Source organism: Pocillopora damicornis, chromosome 4 (genome assembly GCF_964200805.1).
Source record: "Pocillopora damicornis chromosome 4, jaPocDami1.2, whole genome shotgun sequence".
NCBI classification, from domain to species: domain Eukaryota; kingdom Metazoa; phylum Cnidaria; class Anthozoa; order Scleractinia; family Pocilloporidae; genus Pocillopora; species Pocillopora damicornis.
In genome coordinates, this window is record NC_142673.1 from 28,756,241 (window position 1) to 28,775,875 (window position 19,635).

General features: G+C 41.1%; 1 long non-coding RNA gene across 1 annotated transcript; it reads left to right on the forward strand.

The window, feature by feature from the left end:
* The first annotated feature begins 865 nt into the window (after positions 1-865).
* LOC149047579 (uncharacterized) lies at positions 866-3,806 on the forward strand. Its single transcript, XR_016185559.1, has 2 exons — positions 866-1,248; positions 1,474-3,806. It is a non-coding gene; the product is annotated as an uncharacterized LOC149047579 (long non-coding RNA).
* The last annotated feature ends 15,829 nt before the right edge of the window (positions 3,807-19,635 follow it).

Here is a 19,635-nt window from a genome sequence, read left to right on the forward strand (position 1 = left end):
GCAGACGGTTGAATTTTTGTGTAGGCCGATGATATGCGGTGTTCACATAAAAAGAGGAAATTTGAGATAGAAATCAAAACGTTGCGGATAGTGATAGTGGAATGCCAGTACGTCTCCGGTAGTTTTAAAACAAGTATTCTTTGTTTGCGATTAGCATGACCATGTCATGCGCGTACAAAATTGTCCTCAATTAACTATTTCCTCTTGCCGCAAATGCTCGTCTCTACTCGCTATTCATACGTGTGACCGGAATAGTTCATTGAAATAACATTATAAATATTTCTCAACTATTTCTACAGTTTTTTTCCAAAGCACATGCATATAGTATGAAATACAATGCTCCGAAATCAAGGGTGACTCCAAGCTGCCTCAGTTGGCGGTGCCCGAACCAGACTTAACCCTAACTATGTTTACAGTCGTTTCTGTGTATATGGCCTTGAATCGGCTGAAAATGTGGTGATAACTAAGTCTAAAATCCAAGATTTTAAAGATGATACTTCTTGGAATTTTTTCGTTCGTTGCAGTTAGGTCCAATAATGGTACAAACACCTAATCACCTGATTTATCCAAAATTTGTCATAGTATAATAATAGCATCATTACAACCGCTGGCTTTTGAGCTTTTTCATGCAGTTTAAGACTTCTTTTTCGTTTGGTTTCGGAAAATTGTGGAGTCATTCGGTGATTTTTTACTTATTTTTAACCTTAAACATTAAATAACGAATACAACAACATGATCTCGAGACCGAAATTACGATTATCGTTATTTCTAAATTGGCACCAAATTTATGGATATAGTAATTTCGTGGCACTCTTTACCAATGCTCTTTACACGTGTTAAATAAAGAGAAGGACTCGGTTCCACTGTCTTACAACATTCAAGATGGCGGAGGAAAGGGGTAAATGTGCGTTCAGTTGTGATCAGCATGATCTCGACACCAAAATAACGATTACCGTTATTTCTAAATTGGCCCTGAAATAACGAATATCATAATTTCAGTGCATGTCTGAGACCTTCGGGCTCGAAGCTTGGGAACTAGTATTCAGGGAAAGATAAAATGGAGGCTTACGGCGGCGAAGGAAATCTCAGTAGTTTAATATTTAGCGTGAAAAGGCTTGGGTGTTGTGATCTGGTTCTCAAGTAAAAAAAAAATCACGGTCTGCAATGGCCCTACCACCTTTTGAACAACAGGAAAACATTGAAACGGTGGTAAAAAGCAGCAAGTTTCGAAGTCTAAACGAAAGATGGGTAAGCTGAGTTTCAGTCAAATATCATGACATTTGGGATGTAATTTCGATACCGAATAAATAGTTCTACATGGTTATACACGCATAGGATTCTGTTGTGTTCACGTGAAGGCCATTTCAGCCATTCCTGCCACTTGTAAGTGGTAGGAAATAAAAGATATGTATAGTTGTTTCGTATTGAAGCCCTGTGAAATCAAAAATTTGATTTATTTCTTCTTTGTTTTAGGTGGTCATTATCCATTACTTTTGGAAGTCGATGCTGATGAGAAAGAAAAAATGTTTATGATTATTTCTTCTCTCGAACATTTTACTATTTAGGTACCAAATAATCTTGATACTGAAGACCATTGCATCCTATTATGAAAAATGTACCCCTGATTGCTTTGTCAACATGTATGATGTAATATACCATGAGATTTGTGGGATTTTCACATGTTAACTAGAAATACCTGTAGAGGGTAATGATGTACTTAATGCAAAGTGTTTTGGTACAAAGTCTGCTTTGCTGTAATCTACCTGAAGGTGCTTTTTATATGCTAGTAACACTTGCACAGCCCAGTCAAAATGTTCTTTAGTAGTAGTCAAGCTGGCTGTTGTAATTATAGGCAGCAGAGGCCAAACTTCATCCTGAAAAGCAGTCTGAAAGGTGTGAAGTCAGTGGAAGATACTTCATTGTAGGTGGCCAAATTGCAGGCTGTCAGCCCATTTTGAGTGAGTAGTTAAACTCAAGATCGGCTATTTTAACTAATTTTATTGAGAGCCAAATCCTGCAAGGCTTATATTCTGTATTAATTTGAAGTGTTACTTTTATGTTTCTTATTTTGCAGTAAGTGGGCTTGTTGTGGCCATTTTTCTCTCAAACATTTTTTTCAGCTTAGTCAAAACGTTTTTTAGAAGTAGGCAAGCTGGCTATAGTAACAGAAGGTAGAGACCAAACCTTGTCCAGACTAGATGCCTAACAAATGTTCTGTGTGGAAAGCCAAATCCCTGGTTACCGGCACATTTTGACTAGGCTATTTGTTATTTAGCTACTCTTATTATTAAAGATTACTGCATTCCTTTTTAATAATTTGCTGCCAATTGTATGCTGTATATAGCTTATGATTTGTGTGATTTTCAAGAGTAAATTAGAAATACCTGAAGATGGTAATGATGTACTAGATGACGTACTTGATGCAAAGCAATTTTGGCACAAAGTGTATGCCTTGTCCTCAGGTGATTTTAACATGCTAATAAGATTTGTTATTCAAATAATATACATCAGCTGGAATGGGAATATTGAAAGAAAAATAATAATATTTAACCATAACAAGTTTTGGTTTTATGTCCAAATTAAGCACTTAGTTGAAGATCACTGCACTGATCAGGCCCCGAAGGCCAAAAAAGAGCTGTCTGCTGTTAGTTTAATTTTTGTCATTTCTATTGATTTATTTTATTTATCAATGTTTCTTTGAGTTATAATTCATTGACCTCTTTCAATAGTGCAGGTTCGCTCGTGTAACCTAATCCCACATGTATGTATGTACAATCTCAGTTGAAATTTTGAGTGGCAGGCAAGCTGGCAATAGTAATAGGCAGCAGAGGCCAAATCTTGTCCTGAATAGAAGTCTGACATGTGTGAAATTGGCAGCTATTTCATTGTAGGTGGCCAAATTGTTGGCTGCAGCACATTTTGACCTGGCTGATTGTGTGTGTGTTATGTATGTGTTCTTCTTTTTAGGTGTTAAACAGGTCAAAGTACGGAAAAAAACCTCTGTGATAACTTGGTAGTCTAAGATGTAAAAATTTTTAATAATAAGGTAAAGCTTGATCATTCTTAAGAGTTTGCATCAGTTTTAAAAGTTTTGGGGAGAGTTAGGGGAGCATTATTTATACAAATGTATTTAAAAAGTAACAAAAAAATAAAAAGAACTAGGGCAAAATCCCAATTTGCTTTAAAAGTTTATTTTATTAAGAGCATAATTCTGGATATAGCTTGGGATTTGTGTGATTTTCACAAATTGTTAGGTTGTTATGTAAACTTAATTTACAGGAACCTTGTTAGTTTTCAGCTTCAAGAACAAGTACATAATTGCAAGAAAAGCTTGAAGCTTGAAAAATTGACTGATGAAACTGGAACAGATGTCATGAGATTTGTACAATAGGTTGGCCTGGGAGGGACCAAGAATTAAAGAATTCATTGATTCTCTTACACCTTTTGTCTGCATAGTGTGCTTCTGTAGAGCTTAGTTATTGCTGTAGAAAACGTTTTTGGAGTGCCCTTGAGATCACTCACTTTTGAGCTAGTTGCCCCTAGGGAAGAGGATATCTGTACTTATTATCTCCCTTGGGGGGGGGGGTGAAGGGTTAAAGACTGATTCTTCTCCAGTAGCCACAAGTACCCCTGCATATGGAAATTTTGAACACTATTAAAGGGCTAGTACCCTCATTTCATACTTGAATTTCTAATTTAGTGTAAGTTATGACAAATAATGAATGTAAATTCATCTTGGTTGTACAGGTTATATCCAGCAGTCCTTAAAAAAAAATAAAAAGGTATTTTTCTGAATTAAAAAAAAAGTGTTCTTGCTTCAAAGTAAGTGCATGATATGTCATTCAATTAATGCTCTAGCAGAGTTTTTGTTTGAAATGCCAAAATCAACTTCATGAGTAAGGACAAAAAAAAAAGGCAATAAGCAAATGTTCCTCTGTATCCTTTATGTCAATTTGGGCTGAAAAACAGGTTTTTTTCCTTTTGCAAAAATTAGCTTATTTCACGACCAAAAACGATGCAAACAAGCTGAAACGTTATGTTTTCAGCAAAACAGCGATAGAATCTGCGAAAAAACAATGGAGACAAGCTAACACACAGTGTTCTCAGTAAAATTTGGGCAAACAAAACCTTAAAAACCAAAAAAAAAACAATTGCGCTGACTTACCCATTTTTTGCCAAGATAACTGCCAAAACACTGAAAACTAGCTTGAAACTACATGTTTTTCACAAGATCGCGACGAAATCTGTCTAAAAACTCCAAAATACGGCAGAAATGTACGATTTTTGCAAAATTTTTCGCTAAAGTTGACAAAAACACTAAATTCGACTGAAAAACACGTTTGTTTTTTTTGCAAAAATAAGCTTATTTCAGTTTTAAAAACGCTGCAAAAAATGTTCTCAGCAAAATAGTTTAAGAGTCTGTGGGAAAACACAAAAACCAAGCTTAAACCAAGTGTAAATTGATAAAAAGGCCCGAATTGCGCATTTTGGCAGTTATTTTGGCAAAAAATGGTCTATTTTGATTTCAAGCAAACTTTCAAGTAGTTGTTAAAGTTTAGAGCCAAACACAATACCAAAAAAAATTGGATGTTTTCAGAAAAAATTGTGACCCTCAGCCTAATCATAATCCCACCCTACCCAAGCCCTAACTCTAGCTGCGAGCTATCCTAACCCTAACCCTAACCCTAACCCCGGGTTAGGGTTAGGGCTCGGGTTAAGAACGGAACTTTTCACTCCAGTCAAAATGATGCAACTGGTTAACATGGTCCAACCAGCCAAAACAAGATAAAATGGTTTAAACGGTGAAAAGATTTTAAATACGTGACATGGTCCAATCGGAAGAAACGATCTCACTTAGTAAAATGGTGCGACTGGTTAACATGATCCAACTTGATAAAATGATGCCAATATCTAAAATGGACAAACTGGTTTAAATAATCCAACCAGTTGAAATGGTCTAACTGGATAATACATGTGTAACCAGTGAAATTGGTTCAAATAATTCAGGTAAGGATGGTAACATTAGTTAAAAAGATCCAGCATATTACAGTGGTTCAACTGGTAAAAATAATCATCCAACTACTAAAAGTTATTAAACCCCAATCAAAATTAATCCAACCGCTTCAAATAATCTAACTGGTCAAAATTCTTCAGGTGGTTATTTAAGTGAAAAAGGTGACAAAATCTTCTTAAAAATATTTTTGAAGACGCTTACACCCTTACCCTAAACACTAACCCTACCCCCAAACCCTAACCCCAAACCTTCACCCTAGCCCTAACCTCAACCGCAGACCCTCTAACCCTAACACTAAGCCTAAACCCTAACCCTAACCTTAGCCCCACACCATAATCCTAAAACCTAACCCTAAACCCTAAACCCTAACCTATAACCCTTAACCTAGACCTAACCCTAACCCTCATTTCCACACGCGATGGTTGAATTTAGCCGGAAAAAGCACGGTGAGTGTTAGGGTTAGCTGAAAAAATTCCTAAGCAAGGGTGCATTTCTTTCTGGAACCATTAATAGTTGGAAGGAATTTGCTTAAATAACAACCCTTACCGCCTCTCTGGGGGTAAAACCTTGAATTTAGACTATAATGCACTGCTTTTCTTAACGAGGATCTATTTTCATTTCAATATGGAGGGCAAAATTTGGCAAAGTGCCCCAAAGAGAGATCTCGGACTGACAATTGGAAAAAGAGGTTGAATTTGTCTGTTCAGAGTTTTGTCGGCAGTCTAATTGTTGTTCAATTCCTTTCTCTGAACTGCAAACCTTTTGATGATATGAATGATACAGACGTAAAGAAACGCCAGGAAAATTCCTCAGCCGGAGGTCAGCTTGTTAATTTTATTGTATATATTTTTTACTAATAGAGTATTTTTCTTCCTACATAGGCACTTACGCAACATATCAGGAAAACCCGTGACTGACTGAACGTAGTTTAACAACTAAGTACAATGTAGTTTAACACAAGTTCACCCCTCCGCATTTCGCAACTACCCACGTCCGCTTTTTCTCCAACTTCGAAATTTGGAAATGAATATGAAATATCTCTGCACTAATGAACACTACTTTTGCAGTAGTGAAAACAAGGCCTGAAAAAAAAATTAGGCCAGTGAGGGATTTGAAACTTGTGCTGTACCATCTCAGCTAACAAGCCAACGGGGAGCTAGTCATTCTGTTAGTTCGTAATAAACCCGCGAAGTGATGAATAAATGACTGTGAAGATAAGAAAATCATCTATGTGAACTGCGGTTAATGAAATGGGTTTAAAGCGATTTCGCAGTAATAAACACTGCTTTAGCAGCAGTGAAAATAAGGCTGGAAGGTGTTTATTACGAATCAGCAAAGTCGCTTTCATATTTATTTCTTAATCCGCAGTTTACATGCATGATTTTCATATATTCACAGTCATTTCTTAACTTGGGTAGAAACTTTGATTTGAATTGTTGCAAGAGGTTCCACTGGTATTTTCACGAAGTAGAGGGATCATTATCAACCTCTGGGTACAGCTCAACCGAAGACCTATCACGTTCCCAAATGCATAAAATGACGATTTATATGTATATGGCGAATTTTTTTTTTTAATTTCACGCTGGTTTTACACATGAGGTACTTCCTCACATCATGAACATACCCTCTCACCGATGTAACATACAAGTGGCAGTTTGACACAGTTCGCTCCAGCTTCTGTTCATCTAGGGTTGAATCTTGGAATCGGGCAACAGGTGCTATTCATCAGCACTAACTCAGTTCTCTTTGCGGGTTTTTAGAGATTTTTATATCAATGCCAACATAAGAAATGATCAGTTCCTAACCCATCTGCAAAAGAAAAATTGATTTTATATATTAGAAATAAGACAGATGGTAAGTTTTGAGCTCGGTAAAGAAATAAAGATATTTTTCGTCCCGTCACGAGCGTGGGACAAAGAAAAAATTCTCATGGGGACTCAGAATTTTTTCTTTGTCCCACGCTCGTAACAAGAGGAAAAATATCTCTCTTTATTTCTTGATTTGTACGTTTGATATTAGCTTTAAGGAGAAAGAGAGAGAGAGAGAAGGAAAGGAGAGAATGTCGAAAGTTTCTAAAAATTTTCAACCCAGCGCCCTCTTGGAAACATGTATAGTAAAATATCTGTTCAAATAACTTTTTCTGCTGTTTCAGAACTTAAGACGAAAATTGAAAAGCTGAAGGAATCTGAAGGTGAAGTTCTCGATCAGTATTTTCAGTGGGCCACAGTCAGAGACGAACTTAGAGAATTTCTCCGAGAATTTCATAGTGGTACGGACGCCAACATTGTCGTGATATTGCGTTACACGGTCACGCCACTGGGCGGATGAACATCTATATATTTAGAAGACTTAGGAGACAACGAATACACACGTGGCGGCAGTCGAGTTCGCACAATAAACAACCCTTTTGAGTTCACAGAATCGTGACATGGTGTCAGGAGTGGGATCTGTTCACCCCTAAAGATGACAGAAGCAGCTGAAGCATCCATAGTTGTGCCACCAGCGCCGACTCAAGTTTTTATTCCCCCGTCAAATTTGCCCCCGCCGAAAGCGATTAATTTTGACGACAATTTAGCCACCGCATGGAAATCGTGGAAAGCAGCGTGGCAGCGCTACGAAATCGCTACTGGTGTATATAAACAAGAGGGCATAGTTCGTGTGTCGACATTACTAAGCATTATAGGCGAGGATGGCGTCAGAGCCCACGATACCTTTATTTGGAACGAAGACGAAAACGCAGACGACATTTCACAAGTCCTGAAGAAGTTCGACGAATTCTGCATTCCTAGGACACAGGTCATATATGAACGCTATAGGTTCAACAACCGAAACCAGGAACCAGGCGAAAACATCTCGACGTATCTTACGGAGCTTCGAACGATCGCAAAAAACTGTGCACACGATACAATCACACCAGATGAAATTTTGCGTGACCGCCTCGTGCTAGGCATACGGGATGATCGCGTCCGCGAGAGACTTCTCCGTTTGAATGATTTATCTCTCCTACAAGCAGTTGACATTATTAAGTCGTCAGAACAGACCCAACAGCAAGTAAAGCTAATGGCTGGAGGAGACACTGCAGTTCATGCGTTACGGAAGGCGGGATCGGCAGAAAAACCTGAAGAAGAACGACAACTTAAGTCACAAGCATTTAGAAGACCGTCTAAAGAATGTGGAAATTGAGGAATGGTGCATGGACGTCATTGTCCCGCGTATGGAAGAACATGTTTTAACTGTGGGAGTATGAATCATTTTGCGAATAAATGTCGCGCTAATCCCCGAGGAGTGAAAAGTAGAGTTTCGGCGGTCCACGAAGCCGTCGACATGGGAAACGACCCCTACTACATTGGTGCTACTACTAGTAAGAGCAAAGGCCAGGAAAAATTGGCAGTGGTCAAACTCCACATTTATGGGCCAGATCCCAAGACAGAAGTCCAGTTTCAAATAGATACTGGGTCGCAGTGCGACATTCTCCCGGCCCAATTATACAAGCAAATCACTGGGGACACCCTCCTTCATCGCCTCAAACCATGCCAAAAGGAAATAGTCTCGTACACAGGGGATCGCCGCAAAATTGCTGGTAAAGCTACCCTGCCTGTGTGGTCCCGTGGACAGCGGAGGTCAATGGAGTTTAACATCTTAGACGGAGACTATCAACCGATTTTATCATTGAACACCAGCCTCAATCTTGGCTTTGTGAGTTTGCATAATTGTGACGTCCTAGCATTACACGTCAAGTGTCCCAAAGCCTCCTTGCTCGAAGAGTATGAGGACGTATTCGACGGATTAGGGGCCCTACCGGGAACATACAAAATAGCCATAGACGAACAGGCGCAACCAGTTGTCCACGCACCGAGGCGAGTGCCAGTAGCCTTGCGTCCATGCATCAAAAACAAGCTGGACGAACTTGTTGATCGTAAAGTTATTATTCCAGTAACAGAACCGACGCAGTGGGTATCCAGCATGTTGGCCATAGTGAAGCCAAACAAAGTACGCATCTGTATTGACCCGAGAGATTTAAATCGTGCCATTCGGCGAGAGCATTACCAGTTGCCGACTATCGATGAAGTGGCCTCCCGCTTAACAGGTGCCAAGAAATTTACTCTTTGTGACGCCAAGGATGGTTTCCACCAAATCCTCTTAGACGATGCTTCTAGTTTCCTGACAACGTTCAATACGCCTTTTGGGCGTTATAGATGGGCCCGCATGCCTTTTGGTATCTCAAGTGCGCCTGAAGTTTGGCAGCGACGCATGCATGAATTCGTAGAAAATTTAGAAGGAGTTGAAGTTATCGCTGACGACTTCCTCATCGCTGGATTTGGCGAAACTGACGCAGAGGTCAACTCGAGCCTTGAAAAGAACGAACGTGCGTTCTTCAAGAAATGCCGGGAGTGGAACCTCAAGCTCAACAAACTCAAGCTGAAAAGATCTCAAACCGAAGTGCGTTTCATGGGCCACCTCTTGACTCCTGATGGTCTAAAGGCAGACCCAGCCAAAGTTGAAGCTATTTTGGATATGCCACCGCCGACTGATGTGAAAGGCCTGAAGAGGTTTTTGGGGATGGTCAATTATCTGGCCAAATTCTTGCCACTCCTGTCCGACATGACAGAACCTTTGCGAAGGCTTGAGGACAAGGACGTCGAGTGGTGTTGGCTTGCACAGCATGAGAAAGCATTTACCACAGTCAAAGAATACTTGGCCAAGGCCCCGGTACTGAAATACTATGATGTTACTGAAGAAGTGACAATCCAATGCGATGCCAGCATAACGGGTCTAGGTGCAGTACTGATGCAAAAGGGTCAGCCCGTTGCCTTTGCCTCGCGAGCTCTGACCGACACCGAAACGCGTTACGCTCAAATCGAGAAAGAGCTCCTCGCCATAGTGTGGTCAACCGACAAGTTCAATCAATACATACTGGGACGCGAAGTTGTACACATCGAGTCTGACCACGAACCACTAAGGGCAGTTTTTACCAAGCCAATACACAACTCACCAAAGAGACTCCAGAGAATGCTGATGGCCCTTCAGAATTACTCCCTGGATGTGCAGTATAAAAAAGGGGAACTTATGTGGGTATCAGATGCACTGAGTCGAGCATACCGCAACACCACCGAAGCCTCCAAGCACGATACAAGTCTGATCTGTACACTTGCCGAGATAGATCATTCAGAAAACCTCTCGATTGCACCATACAGGCTCGCTGAATTCAGAAACGAGATTGCCAGGGACCCAGTGATGCAAAAGCTAATCGGAGCAATCAAGGGTGAATGGCCAGTGTCAAGGAAGTCCTGTACCCCTGAGCTGACGCCTTACTATGACAAACGAAGTGAGCTTATAGAAGACAAGGGACTAGTATTCCTGGGGGAGCGATTGCTGGTACCCCCTTCCCTGAGAAAAGAAATGTTGAAGCAAATTCACCGATCACATATTGGAATCGAAGGGTGTTTACGTCGCGCTAGGGAGGTCCTCTATTGGCCCCTCATGAATTCGGAAGTAAAGGATTTTGTTTCCAAATGCTCAATCTGCCAGTCGTACCAGCCAGATCAGTGCCGCGAGGAATTGCAACCGTATCCGATCCCGTCGCGTCCCTGGTCGATGCTAGGTGCCAATTTTTTTGACCTTGGGCAACAACATTTCTTTGTCCTAGTCGACTACTGGAGTGGGTTCTTTGAAGTCCAGGAGGTTAAGGTGGCCACATCTGCTAGCGTGATAGCTGCGTGTAAAGTACAATTCGCCCGCCATGGGATACCAGACGTGCTTATTACCGACAACGGACCTCAGTTTACGTCATCGGTGTTCAGTGCATTCGTGAGAGAATGGCAGTTTGAACATAGAACTTCGAGCCCCCGTTACCCCCAGTCAAATGGCCGCGCCGAGAATGCCGTGAAGACCTGCAAGAACTTGATGACGAAAGCGAAAGCGGATGGGCAAGACCCGCTGTTAGCCCTTCTTGATTGGCGCAACACCCCAACAGAGGGTCTAGGAACATCACCCGTACAGAGACTGATGGGACGCCGCACACGGACTTTCTTACCAACCCATGAAACGCTCCTGCGGCAGCCATCACACCAGGAAACAGCCACCAAATTAGCTGAGCGCAAGAAAAGACAAGCTCAACAATACAACAAAAAGTTTCGCTCTTTAGAGGCACTAAAGTGTGGACAGGCCATCAGGATGCGGCTTCCCGGAAGGGAGGAATGGAGTCTGGGGACCTGCATGAAAGCCTTGGAGAACAGGTCTTATGAAGTTGAAGTTTGCGGCAGGCGATACCGACGCAACCGTCGGCAACTGCGCCTGACCCCGGAAACAGCACCACCTATGAGTCTGGTAGAACTAACTCCGCCCGAGTCTACCCTCAAACCGGCGCCAAATCTGACAGAGCCAGGACCTCCTCCACCGGAGTTCCATGGCGAGACCAAAACAGAGAGAATGCCACCTGAAAATGAGATGGGAACTGAGCTTGAGCCACAAAGGATTGAAACTCGTCGATCAGAACGCAGACGTCGACCGCCTTTGTGGCATCAGGATTACCATATAAACTGAACATTCAATGATTGAGCCGCTAAATAGTTGTTGGGTTCTGTTTCTATCTTGTTATGATTTCAATGAAGAACAATGTTTTATCGATTTTATGTGATTTGAACAGTGATCGAAACCGAACATTAAGTATTAATTAACTTTTGAAGATAAACTTTGTAAAAAGGGGAAGATGTCGTGATATTGCGTTACACGGTCACGCCACTGGGCGGATGAACATCTATATATTTAGAAGACTTAGGAGACAACGAATACACACGTGGCGGCAGTCGAGTTCGCACAATAAACAACCCTTTTGAGTTCACAGAATCGTGACAAACATGACGATTCACATAGCGCTTACTGTTTTTGTTACGTTTGCGGCTGCTTCCTTTTTTCTGGAGTCGTTGAGGGACGTCGATGCTATGATAGCTGCAGTTGCTATCCTCGTTTGGTTTGTAGTCGCAGTCCTGACTTCGGTGATGGGCGTCGTACTTGTATATAACATAATTTGGATGCATAACAAATGTAGAGTAGACAAAGAAATCAGAAGAGACTTCCAAGCTTTACAAGCATTACAGTCAAAGATGGACTCTCTCAAACGTCGTGTAGCTGATTTGGCTGTTGTGTGTGGCGAATATTCTGATTCAGTGCTTTCAAGCAAGCCCATGGAAAATGAACGAAAGGTAGCCAGTCATGGATTGAAAATACTGGTAACACTTCCGGAACTCGTTGAAAAACAAAAAAAAATACATTCCACCCTTTTAGATCCTAAGCTGGCATCCCTTAAACAGGCCAATACTAGAGAAGAAGCTTTGATGATCGTTAGGCAGATCCAAGTTGATCGGCTTGAACACCTATCTGCTGGAATGGTTAGGAGTTTTGTTACCGATGAGATGGCTCGAGTGATTCCGATTAAGACAAAGATGGAGCATAATCAGGTAATGTACTTTTCTTTTCATCTCTTCAGAGTTTGATCATTCACTAAGTCCTAATGTAGAGCAAGAAAACCTTATCTAAAGGTCGTCGTTTCAGACGTTTTTAGTTTATAATTCCTAATATAAAGCATTATAAAGGCGACTCACTTATGACTATGGAATAGGTTTATAAATTGTGGGCATTCAAGTATCACTTAGCAAAGTACAAATAACGTGCATCCGAGTACAAATGTCACGCGATATTTGGACAGTTTGTATTTTGACTCGCCCTGCGGGCTGGTCGAAATACGGTACAATTCGTAAAAATACTCAGCGATACCTCACCAACTCAAACATCTTTTAACATTGACCTGCAGGAGTCTGGGAATGACCGTACAGCGGTAACTTTCAGAAAGTTAATCATGGCGGACGAAGACGAGGAAAGCACCAACACACCGCAAAACATTCAACAAAACGGTATGTTTACTTAAAAGTGATTACATTACCATTGAATTAAAATCTTTTGAACTACGTTTTAGGCTTGTTATTCTTCTGTTCCGTCCATTGCTCTTGCCACTTATCCATCGATTTTGTAATTGATTAGAGTCGATAATCACCAAGTTTTAACCTTATCAATTGAAACAATTGAAAGAAATTAAATTGAACGTTGGCTAAGACAGCACGCTAACACAACAATTTTCTGTACTATATATTGCTGTTCCCCAGCTGTTTTACGGTACTGGATACTTTTGGATTGTACCAAAAGTTTTTTTAAATCAAAATCACACGTTCAATTTTGATTGATTTGTGATTATTCTTCATTTATATTATGAATGACTCAAATAAATGGTCTTAAATTCTATTTTGTTTAAGAATCATTTGTTTTCCTACCTACATTTACAGAACGGCAGCTACTGTTGCTACTGTCTTTTTTTATCCTGATGGGTGAATAAGTTATGTGAACTGGGATAAGTTCCAACAATGTGGGAAACTTGGCTTGTTCTGAGACACTGTCTTACCTTTTAATGATACTACTTTTCTCTAGAATTCCAAACTGGAGTTGTAATTCCTTCAGATGACAAGCATAAAACAAACAACATTACTCTAATGGCTATGGATTTTGAAGCCAAGCATAGAGAATGTGTCCGTGTTTAAACATACACAGATGATGGTCATGTCAAGGTTAAGTTGTTTGTGCTTTCTGGAAAGTCTGGCATACCTGAAACATTAAAAGCTGCTGCTCAATATATTTTTAAGGAGATGGATGTTAAACTTGAATGGTTAGATCTTTACAGGGATGTAGACGAAATTCTCAAGATTAGACCTCTTAAGTATCCATCTGGTACACAGCAGGTGTTGGAAGACTCTCAAGTGGATGAAATTAACAAAACTATATATTAAAATCTCCATGTTCTTGTCAGGCATCGTAACATCACTGCTGTGCAACCCTCACTTAAAATCACAAATTCTAAGCAGACAGGAATCCCTTGTATCACACTGTATGTTCTATGTAAAGGTATCATCCCAGATGGTGAATGTTCCTTCCCACTCACCCTTGGTTCTTACCCAGTTGATGTTGTGGATGGAATATGGTTCAGAACCGATGATGTTTGGGAGCCAAATAAAGCACAGGAACAAAGCGAGGTACTTTGTTTGGGAGCTAGTATAGGTGTACAAGGAGAGGATGCAGCCGGGACCTTAGGTGCTATTGTGAAAGATGATGAAACCTTTTATGTACTGTCCTGTGATCATGTTATGAGACATGGTACAAAAGAAGAGATAATTCATCCTGCACTGAATGATCATTTGAACTATCTAAATTACCATTTACAGCAGTATCGGTTGTGGATTAAGAAAATCATTAAGAAGGAAAGTTGCTACATACTGGCAAAACATTTATCGTTTGGCTGTATTGCAGAGTTGGAAGAATTGTCAAATAAATTTCAAGAGCTGAAAAAGATCAAAGATGACGAGCAAGACAAGACAAGGGTGACAAAAGAGATATTAGAGACTGTAGAGCTGCATGAAAAAGCTTTTGAGAAAGGTTTGACACCACCCAGAGTCATAGCAAAATACTCTGTTGGCATCGCTTGTAATGCGACTGGGAAAGATGGTCAACAATACTACATTGATGCTGCCTTGGCTGCGTTGACTCCAAAGGGAGTTGAAAGTTTGAGACGTAGTAAAATAGCTAAAATGATTGGAACAGGAGACCACCCAAGTGGGGAATGTAGTTCAAGACTAAAAACCAGTGAAGAACTGTGCAAGAGTGGACGAACCACAGAATTCACCAAGTATGGTCGTCATGCGCCAACATCTATGTTCCTCAATTCTTCCTGAAAACAAAATCTTTGTTTCCAGCCTTCTGTAATAGGTAAATATAACAGTGTAAGATGAGTGACAGTGTATTTCTCAAGTTATTTTTTGGAATGTGACAAAACGGAAGTGTCATAGCGTGATAAGGAGCAAACATATGATTGCTTGATAGAAAGCAAAAAATGCAGAATTGTATATATTTTCTCCTTTGTCAGCAGCATATGTTAGTGAAAAGTTCTTATAATTGTTAACTTCTAAACCATCTTCAATTTAGCCAAGATTGAACTGTTATCACGTTTGTCATAAAAGTATTCTGAGATCAATGTCATATGACCCATTCAAGTATTTGACCTTTCGAATTAGCAAGCCATAGTTGACAGAAACACAAAGGTTGAGGATAAAAAGAAATTATTATTTACAGTACTTCTTCTGCATCTTTTCGTTTCCTTTTCTCTCCAGCTGTTCTATCTATGCCGTGCTGGCAATTGAACACTTTCCTTCCCAAAATTAGGAAAGGCACACCAGGCTCCTTAAATATCTCGTGCATCTTCCCCTAGTATTTTTTTTTTGTGTGTGTTTAAGGCGAACGGCCAGGCTCCCGTGAGGGTAGTGCAATGCCTGCCGATCTAAAAATCTAATCCAACCCATGGCTGAAAGTGCAATGCCTTAGGGTTGGGTCCACCATAAACCGAGGGCCACCAGACACCAACTTCGTTGGGGAATCGAACCCCACCTCGCAAACATTGAACACACTCACACCCAAAAATTGAACACGCCCGCTCCAAACAATACGCAAACAAAACTGAAACAAAACAGAAAAAGGAACTAATAATTACAATATTATTTACATTATTACTAAACTATATTTTGAGACTATTGTTTACAAAGGAACTAGTATTTACTATAATTTCTTTCTACATTTCGGGACCCCCACAACAGAAGGGGGGGTAGTACGCTTAAGCAACTCAGCGGCAAGCACCGCAGCTGTAGGGACCACAGAACGAGAGCTGCAACGAGTAACATTGACAAGACCATCATCAGCCAGGGAAGAGAACTTATTTACATTATTAACATTGGCCCCCGCAGAGGAGGACGGAGCCTTGTTTACATCATTAACACCAGAGCTATTACCTTTAAGAGCGATATTCTTGACACTTAAAGCCTTTGCAGGCAACATCCGGCCCTGTGACCCACAATGATCCGTAAACTCCACCCACAAAGCGTTACTGTGCTCAGTGGGCCCAACCGCATCAATAATAGACCCCCTAAAGGAAATCCTATAGGAAGGGTGGTCCTTAACCTTAAGGATAAACTGAGCAAACTCTACCTCAGACGGCTCATCACTAGTATCCACTCTGGACATACGGATAAGATTGGCATGCACTATCGAAACCGCCCCATTCTCATAAGTTACGCGGACCCTATCCGGATCATCAGCAGGGGAGACCCCACACAACTTAAAGTCCTTATGCGAAAAAACAAAGGCCGCATTCCCGGAATTCCGGCATAACATAGCACGATACCCCACAAAAAACTTCCTACGAAGCTCACGGGTAAAAATTCTACATGAAGCAACAGGCGAAAAATCAGAGCGAATACGGTCAGCCAGAGGGGGCCCAGAGGGGCCCGAGACCGCCGCAGGACCCGGAGCAACCTGCACACCCTCAACAACAGGGACCGAGGGGACAGACCCCAAGACACGCCCCGAGGGGCAAAGAACAGGCGCCCCCGCAGGGGTACCAACTTCCACATCCTCATCCACAACCTCACCATCCTCTTTATCAGCAACCTCAACTTCCTCAACCACCAGCACATTTTCCTCAACAACAGTAACATCTTCCACAACAGGAGCCTCGTCTTCAACATCCTCAACTGGTTCATCCAAAACAGAACTATCAGAGACAGCCGGTACAACAGTCTCAGGGGGGTCAGGCACCACCACAGGAACTGCAACCTCCATTGGAACAACAGACTGACCCCACGGCCGGGTGCACGCATGCGCCTTGTGGTCGGGGGAGCCACACCTCCTACACTTTCCATTAAACTGGCAGTCCGCAGCCTTATGACCACTAATCTTACAAATCTGACAAAACGGAGGGATACCTTTATACCAGACGCGCACAGGGTAGTCATCAATACGAAACTCGGACGGAACCGGGTTCGACAATACCATCGTAAGAATCCGTGACCCAGTAAGAAGGCCCGGAATTCCTGAAAAATTCTGATGCTTAATACCAATAACTTCACCATATTTACCCAGCTCATCACGAATCAAAGCATCATCACCCTCAACGGGAAAATAATGCACGTAAACAAAGGAATGCGGCTTATCTGACGAGGTCACACTAAGATCGTGCCCATCTAAGGTTAACGAGCCAACACGCACAAAATCCTCTTTATCCGCAGCATCCTTAAAGGTAACACGTATCAGGCCCCTGGGGCAAAACTGAATGGCAGAAAGCTCTTCAAAATCCAAGCACTCCCTAAGGAGCTCAATCACACGAGCCTTTTCATAACTTGCCACCATCTCAGACGCATGAATCACACACGTCTTAACGCACTCCAAAACCATGGCGAAAAAACAGCAAAAACCCAAAAATGGATGGGTGACCAAAAACCGGCAAAAAACCCGTGAGATGACAAAACGCCAAACTCAACAGGCCAAAAAGCCAAGAAGAAAGCCAATCCAATCCAAGATTGGAAAACAACCAAAGACTGGCTTACCCCAGGTTACGGCAAGAAGCCGAGCATAAGTCCCTGGGAGGGTCACCAGAAAAAACCAGCCAAAAAACCAGGACGCAATTATACTCACAATAATCCTGCTTCTTTATCCAACAATCACTTGTGAACTCGCAAAATCCACGCTCGATACTAAGACGAAGGTTTAACCCGCGTCAGGTGACTTCTGTCCGAGGAAGGAGGTGTAAGCATTAAATTAACCCGAATGATTCCACAATTGTGGTATCATCCAAGCCATGCCAGAGGACTTGAACTAGACAAACTAGTGAGAATGCACAATAGCGATAGCAAAGCTTTGTAATGCTAAAGAGCTATATCAAATATATATAAATATATGTTCCCGAAACCTTTGACAGCTTTAAAGAAAGAAAACTTCGTCGTCAATCCTGTTTCAAATTCCGCAATAAGTTTAAGCGCCTCATCAACAGAATTTACGTATCCTAAATTATCTGCATGTCTACCATCAATGGTTCGTGACTTAAAATTCTCGCTATGCTGTTTCTGTTTGTTCCTCAAGAATCATGGGATTTACAGCTTTTGATGTTCGGCTGCATCACTTGCGGATTTCCGAGAATCTTCGGTTCTGTTTTGCAAGTCATTAAATATTCCATCTCAGTCCCTCTCGACCGAGGTGGTTTTGGTGGATGGAATCTAATGCTGACCTTTCTGAAGGAGCTTAGACACCAGGCTCAACTAGGGAACCAAGCCTTTTGATGACGTAAACAATTTTTCACTCACCACCCCCGACTGGTTGAAGTGTAGTTGGAGGGGGACAGGGAAGGAAACATTTTTGTTACTTGCGCGGGAAAAAAACAAATGAGAAGTTATCTATTACCTTTTTTTGTTGTTGTAATTTTCCAGAAAAAACAAATGGGAAGTTATCTATTACCTTTTTTTGTGTAATTTTCGCGGGAAATAATATTACCTTATCTCGCTCCGCTCCGTACATATACGAATCTTCTGCCTTTGGTTATAATACACTTTCTTCGTTAATTCTAAATATTACTCACGGTCAAATGGATCCAAAGGGAATTTTAAACCTTGGAAATACTTGCTTTCTGAATAGTGTCTTGCAAGCTCTGCTCTCAGTGACATGTTTTTCCGAAGGGCTCAGTGGATTGCAGCACAATCACAAGAAGTGCACCTCATCTAAAACAGGTCTTGAAAATGTATTCAATATTATTTTAGCACGTCAAAATAACATTGATATTGGAGTGGAAGACATAAAATCCCAGCAGGCAAACAACATCAACCCATCGGTGAACTGTGTAATTGAACCAAGTACTTTTTTGATGAACCACAAAATTCGTCATCAGTGTGGTAATCCACTTAGTTATTCTTGACATTAAGCTTATTTCGACTTTATGAAACAATTAAAATACGTATATTAAAATACGTATTTGACAACTGGATAATCTTGTTAGAACGTCACAGGAAGTTGTACCTTGTACGGAGCTACGAGTAAAATGTTTTAGGCCTTTTCACTGTTTATGGCGGTAAATTTATATTAGTCCTGGAAGCTTTGCAAGTCGTAGTTCTTTGCTCGATTATTTTTTGACACTTGTGTTGCGCGTTCATCTAAAATGTGCGTGTACGAGTACTAGGAGTGCAAAGAGTGAAAACGGTACGCAAACCTAACACTTTCGACCCCTCCCCATCCCCCTCCCCCAGCCCCACCCTCTGGACAAATGAGTAGTTTCTGGACCATATTGACTTGATAATCTTGGTAACTCCTAAATTGACTATGCCAATTTCCTGTGGATTAAATTAATTACAATCACAAACCTGTAGACAGCAAAATTAAATCCAGGAATGGTGTCCCTGCCACATGGAAATTTTTGTTTTTGGTTTCTTTTTTTTTCTGAGGGGGGGTAGAGTTCAACCCCCCCTCCCCTTTGAAAAATTCATTTCATGTCAAGCATTTCCTTAAAAAATTTTGGCACTTTTGGACCCCCTCTCCCCTGGAATTTTCAATGATCCTACTTGGGGTGGGAGTGTGTTGATCTTTCAATTCTTTCTAGAACTACACCTTTACTACACATTCTTTCTTACAAAAAGTGAATTTTGTGGTCAAAATGATCTCTATAATAATCACCTCCACCCTTACATTTTTCTTTTGCATGTGGGAGAATA